Below are 12,356 nucleotides of genomic sequence, written 5' to 3'. Positions count from 1 at the left end.
TGGAGATCTCAAGCAGGCACCGATGACCTACTGACCTACTGACTTATCGACTTACTGGCTTACCAACCGCACAGTCTTCACCTTCATTTTCGAGGGTTCTGTCGTGATTGTTTGCAGCTATACCTCAGACCTGGGCACCAACTTGCCAGGTCCTCACATGGGGCACCAACTGTCTGGGTCTGACTGGCAGACCCTGACCCAGCAATGGATGAACAAATACACTCAGACACAAATATCCAGTGAAAGAGCAGGCTAGGTGGCCGAGTCACTCCCCAATACCAAGAAGTGTCCAGTAAAGAGTTAACAGCAGCAGCCTTGATCAGCCAGTGAAGTTTGCATTTATTTAGTACAGATTAAGTGACAAAAATCTTGAGTAAACACAATTAGAAGGTAATTGACATTGCTGACTTCCAGGAGAATAGTTCCCCCAGCAGAAGATTAAATGTTGGTTTTAGGACGGCCTGAGTAAACAAGCTATTTAGATAAACACCTCTACATTCCTGTATATCTATGCCCTAAGCTTTTAAGATAATTCAGCTACCTTCAGCCAAACATTTTACTGAAGCCATGCAAATCCCCAGACTTCCAGGAAGGTTTGTGATTATTTCCTATAACTATCTTTACAATTTTTCTTCTAAAATATTTCCCACAACCTTGACTGAAGTGCTACAGCTGAGAAGACAAGGAAGGGCATTATATAAGCAAGAATAAATTAGAACAAATTTGGCCATAAGAAAGTAAAATGGCCCCGGAGCAAGATGGCTGAATAGGAACAGCTCCAGCCTCCAGCTCCCAGCACAAGTGACACAAAAGACAGGTGATTTCTGCATTTTCAACTGAGGTACTGGGTTCATCTCACTGGGGAGTTTCGGGCGATTGGTGCTGGTCAGCTGGTGCAGCCCAACCAGTGAGGGCTGAAGAAGTTCGAGGAATCACCTCACCTGGGAAGTGCTAGGGAGAAGGGAATCCCTTTAGAAACTGAGACACACAACACCTGAAAAATCAGGTAACTCCCACCCTAATACTGTATTTTACCAAGGGTCTTAGCAAACGGCACACCAGGAGATTATATCCCACATGGTGGGAGGGTCCCATGCCCATGGAGCCTCCCTCATTGATAGCACAGAAGTCTGAGATCTAACTGCAAGTCAGCAGCGAGGCTGGGGGAGGAGCACCCGCCATTGCTGAAACTTAAGTAGGTAAACAAAGCCTCTGGGAACCTTGAACTGGGTGGAGCCCACCACAGCTCAAGGAGGCCTGCCTGTCTCTGTAGACTTCACCTCTGCAGACAGGGCATAGCTAAAAAAAATGCAGCAGAAACATCTGCAGATGTTAATGACCCTGTCTGACAGCTTTGAAGAGAGCAGTGGCTCTCCCAGCACAGAGGTTGAGATCTGAGAATGGACAAACTGCCTGCTCAAGTGGGTCCCTAACCCTAGAGTAGCCTCACTGGGGGACATCCCCCACTAGGTGCAGACCAACACCTCACACCTCACATGGCAGGATACAGCCCTGAGACAAAGCTTCCAGAGCAAGAATCAGACAGCAGCAATCGCTGTTCAGCAATATTCTATCTTCTGCAGCCTCCGCTGCTGAAACCCAGGCAAACAAGGTCTGAATGGACCTCAAGCAAACTCCAGCAGATCTGCAGCTGAGGGTCCTGACTGTTAGAAGGAAAACTAACAAACAGAAAGGACACCCACACCAAAACCCCATAAGTACCTCACCATCATCAAAGACCAAAGGCAGATAAAACCACAAAGATGGGGAAAAAGCAGTGCAGAAAAGCTGGAAATTCAAAAAATCAGAGTGCATCTCCCTCTCCAAAGGAATGCATCTCATTGCCAGCAATGGACAAAAGCTGGACAGAGAATGACTTTGACCAGTTGAGAGAAGAAGGCTTCAGTCGATCAAACTTCTCAGAACTAAAGGAGGAAGTACATAACCAGCGCAAAGAAACTAAAAACCTTGAAAAAAGAATGGATGAACGGATAACTAGAATAATCAATGCAGAGAAGACCTTAAAAGAACTGATAGAGATGAAAACCATAACACAAGAAATACATGACAAATGCACAAGCTTCAGTAACCCACTAGATCAAGTGGAAGAAAGAATATCAGCGATTGGAGATCAAAGGAATGAAATGAAGTGAGAAGAGAAGAGTGGAGAAAAAAGAGTAAAAAAAAATGAAGAAGCCTACAAGAAGTATGGGATTATGTGAAAAGACCAAATCTACGTCTGATTGGTGTGCCTGAAAGTGATGGGGAAAATGGAACCAAGTTGGAAAATATTCTGCAGGATATCATCCAGGAGAACTTCCCCAACCTAGTAAGGCAGGCCAACATTCAACTTCAGGAAATACAGAGAATGCCACAAAGATACTCCTCGAGAAGAGCAACTCCAAGACACATAATTGTCTGATTCCCCAAAGTTGAAATGAAGGAAAAAATGTTAAGGGAAGCCAGAGAGAAAAGTCGGGTTATACACAAAGAGAAGTCGATCAGACTAACAGTGGATCTCTCAGCAGAAACTCTCTAAGTCAGAAGAGAGAGGGGCCAATATTCAACATTCTAAAAGAAAGGAATTTTCATTCCAGAATTTCATATCCAGCCAAACTATGTTTCATAAGTGAAGGAGAAATAAAATCCTTTACAGACAAGCAAATGCTTAGAGATTTTGTCACCACCAGGCCTGCCTTACAAGAGATCCTGAATGAAGCACTAAACATGGAAAGGAACAGCTGGTACCAGCCATTGCAGAAACATGCCAAAATGTAAAGACCATCGATGCTAGGAAGAAACTGCGTCAACTAAGGAGCAAAATAATCAGCTAATATCACAATGACAGGATACACATAGCATTATTGACCTTAAATGTAAATGGACTAGATGGTCCAATTAAAAGAGACAGACTGGCAAATTGGATAAAGAGTCAAGACCCATCAGTTTGCTGTATTCAGGAGACTCATATCACATGCAGAGACACGAATAGGCTCAAAATACAGGAATGGAGGAAGATCTACCAAGCAAATGGAGAACAAAAAAAAAGCAGGATTGCAATCCTAGTCTCTGATAAAACAGACTTTAAACCATCAAAGATCAAAAGAGACAAAGAAGGCCATTACATAATGGCGTCCAATCAATAGAAAAAGAGGGATTCCCCCCTAACTCATTTTATGAGGCCAACATCATCCTGATACAAAAACCTGGCAGAGACACAACAAAAAAAGAGAATATTAGACTAATATCCCTTATGAACATCGATGCAAAAATCCTCAATAAAATACTGGCAAACCGAATCCAGCAGCACATCAAAAAGCTTATCCACAATGATCAAGTGGGCTTCATCCCTGGGATGCAAGGCTGGTACAACATACACAAATCAATAAACGTAATCCAACATATAAACAGAACCAAAGACAAAAACCACATGATTATCTTAATAGATGCAGAAAAGGCCTTTGACAAAATTCAACAGCCCTTCATGCTAAAAACTCCCAATAATTCAGTTTTGATGGAACGTATCTCAAAATGATAAGAGCTATTTATGACAAACCCACAGCCAATATCATACTGAATGGGCAAATACTGGAAGCATTCCCTTTGAAAACTGGCACAAGACAGGGATACCCTCTCTCACCACTCCTATTCAACATAGTGTTGGAAGTTCTGGCTAGGGCAATCAGGCAAGAGAAAGAAATCAAGGGTATTCAGTTAGGAAAAGAAGAAGTCAAATTGTCCCTCTTTGCAGATGACATGATTGTATATTTACAAAATTCCATCATCTCAGCCCAAAATCTCCTTAAGCAGATAAGCAACTTTGACAGCCTCAGGATACAAAATCAATGTGCAAAAATCACAAGCATTCTTATACACCAGTAACAGACAAACAGAGAGCCAAATCATGAATGAACTTCCATTCACAATTGCTTCAAAGAGAATAAAATACCTAGGAATCGAACTTACAAGGGATGTAAAGGACCTCTTCAAGGAGAACTACAAACCACTACTCAGTGAAATAAAAGAGGACACAAACAAATGGAAGAACATACCATGCTGATGGAAAGGAAGAATCAATATCATGAAAATGGCCATATTGCCCAAGGTAATTTATAGATTCAATGCCATCCCCATCAAGCTACCAATGACTTTCTTCACAGAATTGGAAAAAACTGCTTTAAAGTTCATATGGAACCAAAAAAGAGCCCGCATTGCCAAGACAATCCTAAGTCAAAAGAACAAAGCTGGAGGCATCACGCTACCTGACTTCAGACTGTATTACAAGGCTACAGTAACCAAAACAGCATGGTACTGGTACCAAAACAGAGATGTAGACCAATGGAACAGAACACAGCCCTCAGAAATAATACCACACATCTACAGCCATCTGATCTTCAACAAACCTGACAAAAACAAGAAGGGGGAAAGGATTCCTATTTAACAAATGGTGCTGGGAAAATTGGCTAGCCATAAGTAGAAAGCTGAAACTGGATCCTTTCCTTACTCCTTATACGAAAATTAATTCAAGATGGATTACAGACGTAAATGTTAGACCTAAAAACATAAAAACCCTAGAAGAAAACCTAGGTAATACCATTCAGGACATAGACATGGGCAAGGACTTCATGTCTAAAACACCAAAAGCAATGGCAACAAAAGCCAAAATTGACATATGGGATTTAATTAAACTAAAGAGCTTCTGCACAGCAAAAGAAACTACCATCAGAGTGAACAGGCAACCTACAGAATGGGAGAAAATTTTTGCAATCTACTCATCCGACAAAGGGCTAATGTGCAGAACCTACAAAGAACTCAAAAATTTACGAGAAGAAAGCAAATAACCCCATCAAAAAGTGGGCAAAGGATATGCACAGACACTTCTCAAAAGAAGACATGCATACAGCCAACAGGCACATGAAAAAATGCTCATCATCCGTGGCCATCAGAGAAATGCAAATCAAAACCACAGTGAGATACCATCTCACACCAGTTAGAATGGCAATCATTAAAAAGTCAGGAAACAACAGGTGCTGGAGAGGATGTGGAGAAATAGGAACACTTTTACACTGTTGGTGGGATGGTAAACTGGTTCAACCATTGTGGAAAACAGTATGGTGATTCCTCAAGGATCTAGAACTAGAAATACCATATGACCCAGCCATCCCATTACTGGTTATATACCCAAAGGATTATAAATCATGCTGCTATAAAGACACATTCACACATAAGTTTATTGCGGCACTATTCACAATAGTAAAGACTTGGAATCTACCCAAATGTCCATCAGTGACAGACTGGACTAAGAAAATGTGGCACATATACACCATGGAATACTATGCAGCCATAAAAAAGGATGAATTCATGTCCTTTGTAGGGACATGGATGCAGCTGGAAACGATCATTGTCAGCAAACTATCACAAGAACAGAAAACCAAATACCACATGTTCTCACTCATAGGTGGAAATTGAACAATGAGATCACTTGGAATCTGGAAGGAGAACATCACACACCAGGGTCTATTATGGGAAGGGAGGAGGGATGGCATTGGGAGTTATAACTGATGTAAATGACAAGTTCATGGGTGCTGACGAGTTCATGGGTGCAGCCCACCAACATGGCACAAGTATACATATGTAACAAACATGCACGTTGTGCACATGTACCCTAGAATTTAAAGCATAATTTTAAAAAAGAAGAAGAAAGAAAGAAAGAAAGAAAAAGAAGAAAGAAAGTAAAATGTTGGTCAGGTCTTTCAACACAGATCAAAATAAAAGGAGATTAGGGCCATGCTATGAGGACATTGAATGGCAGACCACATAATGGGAACATCATCCTACAGATAAGAGGAGTCACTGGAAAGCTTTAAGAAGGTCACAAACATGACAAACAGCATTTCCAGGAAGATTACTCTGACCAGTATTAGGCAAGATAAGTTGGGAAATGATCTTCAACTTTGGAAACTTAATAGAAATATCTAAATGGTCTATGTTTCTTTTCTTTACTTTTCATGTTTAATTTTGAAATAATTTCAGACTTTCAAAAATGTTCCAAAATTAGGCAAAGTCCTCATATGCTTTTCATTCAACTTCCCCAAATATTAACATTAAAGATATGCACCTAATAATCAAAATCAATAAATGATTATTAACGCTATAAAATGAATGCCTGTACAGACCTTATCCAAATCCCCTCTATCTTCTGACTAATGTCCTTTTTCTGAACCAGGATCCAATCTAGCATCACGTATTGCTCTTCATTGTACTGTTCTCTCATCTCCTTTAATCTGGGAAAGTTAGGATTTACCTTTAAGACCTTCACATTTTTGAAGAGTATTGGTTACTTATTTTGTAGAATGACCCTCAGTTTGGACTTTTCTAATATTTTCTCATGATTAACCTCAGATTATACACTTTGTACAAGAATACCACAAGGATGGTGCTGCACCTTCTCCATCCATTATATTAGAATGCCCTAAGATGTAGTTATCTCTGATTACTAGGGATGTTAACATTGATCACTGGGCTAAAGTTCCTCCACTGCAAAATAACCCTTTTCCTTGAAAGCATTTGACTGATGTATGGGCCATACCATACATCAGTCAAATCAGATATGCTTGAGGGATGGTACAGGCATTGGTAGGCTTTAAATGCCCTACAAGTAACTCTAATCAGTATCCAGAATTGCAAAATTATGGCTTAGACAGTGAAGATTAGAATCCTGAAAATCAGCTAGGAGACCATTCCTAAGGCTTCTCTTTAAAATAAAATAAAATAAAAAATCTAATGCTAAACAAAAGCAAATACATCTAGATTTTGGCATGGACATATGGTAGAGAAATAGAGGAAAAATAGAAATCACCTGATGGGGAAAGAGATGAGTGAGTAGACTGCAGTCCAATTAAACAAACAAGCAAACAAAAAAGGCAGAATCAGGTGTGATGACACTTGCTTGTAATTCCAGCATTTAGGGATTGAAAGTGGACAGATCACTTGAGCCCAAAAGTTTCAGACCAGCCTGGGATTTCACCAGCCTGGGTGAAACCCCAACGCTACGGAAAGAAACACACAAACTTAGTTAGGCATGGTAGCACGTGCCTGTGATTCCAGCTACTCAGGAGGCTGAAGCAGGAGGATCGCTTGAGCTCACAAGGTTGAGGCTGCAGTCAATTATGATCTTGCCACTGTACTTCAGCCTGGGTATGAGAGTGAGACACTCTTTTTAAATTTAAAAAAAAAAAAAAAAAACAGTAAAAGTAATGATCTAACGTCAGATCTAGTACAAAAACTGCATATCATTCTGTGATGTTTAGATGCTATAATTAAAATACAATATGGAGGTGTTTCCATATGAATAGCTGAAAGATTCTATACTTTTTATGTAGCTGCATCATATTCTATTGTGTAGATATAAGGTAACCTCTTTAAATAGCATTGTGCTGGTGAAAGTCTAGGTTATTCCCCATATTTTGCTGTTAAACAAACAATACAGTGAATAACCCTGATTAGGTGTCATTTTTTATGACTGGGACTGTAATAAATTTTTCCCAGTAAAGTTTGGGAGGCAAAAAAATGTATTTTTTAAATTTTCACATGCATTAAGAAATTTTACTCTACAGGTTTGTACATATTTTTATGTTCCAAAAAAAGTAGGGGAGGGTAATATCACCTCAGTTGCTCTCACACAAAGGTCCTGAGTGACAGGACCTTTAGGGACACAGGCACAGGGCCATATCTCTGGTGCCCACACAGGGCAGGGGCATCTGGATCCTGGGAAGCTCCTGGAAAGATGAGGGTGCCCTCTAGAGGACACGCTGCTAAGGATCAGAAAGGGGCCAAGGAAATCAAGAGATTACAGCATGTCTTAAACTACGGGCAAGTTCAACAGGAGGGCATTAAAGTTCCAGGAGCAACCTGAGGTGAGAAAGTGGTAGAGACTGATTAAAGGAGAAAGTAAAAACCTCCAGGGAAGCTAGGGGAAGCATATCAGGGCTCTCCACTCCTCCTCAGCATTGAACTTTGTAGTGGTCATGCTGGTGGGGCTCTGTGAGCTCTAGAATGTTCAGCACTCTCTGGGGACTCTACCCACTCAAGGCCAGCAGGACTCCCTCCCCCAGCTCTGACAACCAGCAATGCCTCCAGACTTTGCCAAATGCTTTTCCCAATGAAAAAATTGCCCCTGGCAGAAGCATTAATCTTCACTAATCTATAAAAGCAAATCACCACTAAAATCCATCACCTCTTGGTAGAAGAATTACAAGTGTGAGAGGGGTAAAACGGAGGTCTTCAATATCTACTGAAATGACTTTCACTTATTCAGAAATTTGATGTCCCAGAAGGCATGTTTAGAGGTGATGCCGCATGGCGGCCTGTACCTCACAGCAGAAAGGGTATGGGTTTTCCAAGGGTCTGTAACCGTGAACCGGAAAGATCTGTAACTACGAAAGGGAATGACACCCACTGGGTTACATTAAAAAGTAGGATGTAGGGAATTCTGTAGATATTGGGAGGAAAAAATACACAACATAAACCCAAACCCCATTCTGATTCTCTCACTATCTTAGGGCTATCTTGGCTATCTATCTATGAATGGTAGCATAGGGATTTTTGTATATTTTCAAAATTGTATACTGTTGGACCATTTTTAAAATAGGAATAAATCCCAAACTGGACCAAGTAACTGGACACTGCTGGAGTCTCACTTTTGGCCAGGAGAGCTGACAACATCCTGCTCCCCCTGGCCTGGACACTGTCTGACTCAGGGACTTAAATGCTCTCTTATTATGGAGAAAGAGGATGTTTTGAATATTCTCACCATTCACACATTCACCTCTCACACCTGTCGACCTCTCAAACCTCTTGCCCACTCTTGGATTTCATTCTAAATTTACTGAACTCTATTCATGTCCCTTGTGCGTTCCAATATGTGGTGGGTTCAGCTGGTGGCTTCTGCCCACGATTTTGTAAAAAAAAAAAAAAAAAAAAAAAGACTCTCGAAATGACTTTCCCTGATACCTCCTTGAACTGACCTCTACCTGCAGCCCCATGATCATACCAGCAGCATTTGGACACTTTTTCTGGTAGTCAGATGCTTTCCATCTCTCATTAGGAAATGTGACTCTCTCCACCCTGCATAAAGATTTCCCAGTAGAAATCAACACAGAGATACTGCCTGTGTGTTCCCGAAGAAAATGATTTCTCTAAGAACATGTGAAAGCTGCAATTATAGAAAAGACCACCTAAAACATACTTTACATAGATGATTCTCACCATTCCTTTAAGAGATACATTGCAAAACATGACATTAATAATTATTTGAGAAGAATAAAGCAAGCATACTGTTTTCTTAAATTAATTTTAATAAGGTGGTTCCTCCCATGTGCCCAGGCTGGGCCTCTGAACAAAATTCTCCATCTTCAGTGGCAATGTCTGAGAGGATGACATGGACTTAGGCCTGATATGCAACCATTCCTGTCTACCCTGACCCTGATGCAGGACAGTATCAGTTCAGGGCCCACATCTCCTGCTGAAGAGCTGAGAGAGAAAATGGAATATCCAAAGCCTCTTACCTTTTTCCAGTCCACTGCAATGGGTAACAGTGTAGTCCATTTGCCCCTGAGGACACTCACCTGCTGGTCTTTGGCTTCTAAGAGTCAGACCTCATTGGCTTCTCTGTGTCCTGGCTGCTTTCACTCTGCTGAGCCCTGCTCTTTCCCATGGGGGTCACTCTCCTGTCAGGCATGTCCTCCAGCTCCAGCTGATAGGTCAGCCAACCCAGAACCAAGAGAAGGAACAAAGATTTCAATATCTAGTATGTCCAGCAGAGATGTAACCTGTACAAAAAATAAAGAAGTAGAGATGCACACAACTCCCTTGACAACATTTTGTCCCAAAGCAATGTCTTCTGTGCCCCTCATTAAGAAGCTCACTGTCCCTCACCACATGGGCAAGTGCTTCCAGGGTCTCTCAATTCCTAACGGGAGGCAACACACATTTTAACACAGTATCTCAGCAATGGAAGTGGTGATAATTTACCTACTTTGATAAAGTTACTGAAAAGATCTCTAGACTACAAAATTTTTCTCCGAAAGAAGACAGAAAACGCTTTCCCAATTGCAAAACATTGGCCTCCTTGCTCTTCAAAAAAGTACCCTTGAAAGAGTCAAAGCAATTTTGCCAAAATAAATTGCAGAAATTGAACTTTCTTTTTTGAAATCTCACAAAACATTACAACTATTAAAAACAGAAGCTGCTGGCATAAGAATACAAATAGAAACCAAAGGGATAGAATTGAGAGTCCAGAAATAAACCCTCACCCTTATAGTTCATTGCTCTTGCATAAGGGTGTTAAGATAATTTAATGGAGGAACAATCCTCCTCTCAAATATCGGTGCAGAAAGAACTAGATAACCATATGCAAAACAATAAACTTACAGAACTATACTTCCAACCACATCAAGCAATTATCTAAATATGGATCAGTGAGTTAATTATAAGTTCTATAACCATAAAAAATCTTAGAAAAAGATATAGGGGTAAAACTTAATGACCTCAAATGTGCCATGGATTCTCAGGTATGACTCAAATGTATGAGAAACAAAAAGGAAAAATAGATAAATTGGGCTAAAGATGTAAGCCTTTTATGCATCAAAAGTATTATCAAGAAAATAAAAAGAGCAAACACAGAATGAGACATAATAATTGCAAATCACTCAGACAATGGTTTCATGCCCAGAATATATAAAGAACGGCTACAACTCAATAACACAAAGACAAACCCCCCAATTTATATAAATGGGCAAAGGACTCAAATAGACATTTCTACAAAGAAGATATGCAAATCATCAAGAGGGACATGAAAGGAAACTCAACATCACTAGTTATTAGGAAAATACAAATTCAATGTCACAATGAGATACCACACTACACCTACAAATATGGCTACCATTATTTTAAAATGTTAAATAACAAGTGAAAGCCTTATGTAGAATTTGGAATCCTCATACATTGCTGGTGAGGTTATAAGAAGGTACAGCCACCAGGAGAAACAGTTGTGCTGTTCCTCAAGAAGCTAATCATAGAATTCTCATGTGAAACAGCATCCATTCCTGGATATGTACCCAAAGACTCAAACAGGTACTTACATAGGAATGCTGATTGCAGCATTACTCACAAAAGATAAAATATGAAAACAATCCAAGTGTTCATCAACACATGAATAAACAGATGTGGTCACACATACAACTGAACGTTAATCTGCCATAAAGAGGAATGAAGCTCTGACATCCGCTGGAACATGCATGGACTTTGGAAATCTTATGCTAAGTGAAATATGTCAGGAACAAAATAACATATATGTATAATTCCATTTATATGAAACATCAAGAATAGGCAAATTCATAGAGACAGAGTAGAGGTGATCAAGGTCTAGGGTGGAAAATACAGGGAGTTATTATTTTTTAAAAGATACAAAGTTTCAGTTTAAAATGATAACAATTTTCTAGGAAAAATAGTGGTGATGGTAACTGAACACTCTGCATGTAGTTAATTCCACTTGAGTGCACATTTTAAAGTGATTAAAATAGCAAATTATTCACAGAACTGTGAAAAATCAATTTCTATTATTTAATTCACCCAGGCTAAGGTGTTTGTTATGGCAGCTGAAGCCCATGAATACATCATCTGACCCAGTGTTTTCCATGAATCGTATCAGTTTTTCAATCAAGTTAACTGGAAGCTGTGGGGAAAAGAAAGATCAGACTGTTACTGTGTCTATATAGAAAGAAGTAGACATAAGAGACTCCATTTTGTTCTGTATTTGAGATGCTGTTAATCTGTGACCCTATCTCCAGCCTTGTCCTTGCAAGAGACATGTGCTATGGTGACTCAAGGTTTAAGGGATTTGGGGCTATGCAGGATGTGCTTTGTTAAACAAGTGCCTGAAGGCAGTATGCTGGTTAAAAGTCATCAGCATTCTCTTAATCTCAAGTACCCAGGGACACGTACACTGCCAAAGGTTGCAGGAACCTCTGCCTAGGAAAGCTAGATATTGTCCAAGGTTTCTCCCCATGTGATAGTCTGAAATATGGCTTCGTGGGAAGAGAAAGACCTGATCGTCACCCAGCCTGACCCGTGAAGGGTCTGCGCTGAGGAAGACTGGTGTTAAGAGGGAAGAAGGCCTCTTGGCGGTTGTTGGCGCTTGAGAAAGAGAAAAGCATCTGTCTCCTGCCCATCCCTGGGCAATGGAACATCTCGGTGTAAAACCCGATTGTATGTTCTGTTTACTGAGAAAGGAGAAAACGGCCTTAGGGAAAAAGGGGGGCCTTGCTAGCGCAATGCTGCTCTTTATGCACTAAAAA

General features: G+C 40.4%; 1 long non-coding RNA gene across 1 annotated transcript in view; it reads right to left on the bottom strand.

Moving 5' to 3' along the window:
- Positions 1-315: 315 nt before the first annotated feature.
- Positions 316-12,356, bottom strand: part of LOC144337536 (uncharacterized) — a 111,374-nt gene continuing 99,333 nt past the window's right edge. Inside the window, exons 3-5 of the long non-coding RNA XR_013410739.1 lie at positions 9,627-9,830; positions 6,860-7,049; positions 316-951 (exon numbers count right to left, since the gene is read on the bottom strand). This is a non-coding gene — a long non-coding RNA (uncharacterized LOC144337536). The remainder of the gene's footprint in view (positions 952-6,859; positions 7,050-9,626; positions 9,831-12,356) is intronic.

Source organism: Macaca mulatta, chromosome 19, assembly GCF_049350105.2.
Source record: "Macaca mulatta isolate MMU2019108-1 chromosome 19, T2T-MMU8v2.0, whole genome shotgun sequence".
Lineage (NCBI taxonomy): Eukaryota > Metazoa > Chordata > Mammalia > Primates > Cercopithecidae > Macaca > Macaca mulatta.
Note: the sequence above shows the minus strand (reverse complement) of the source record. Positions and strands in the feature narration are given on the sequence as shown.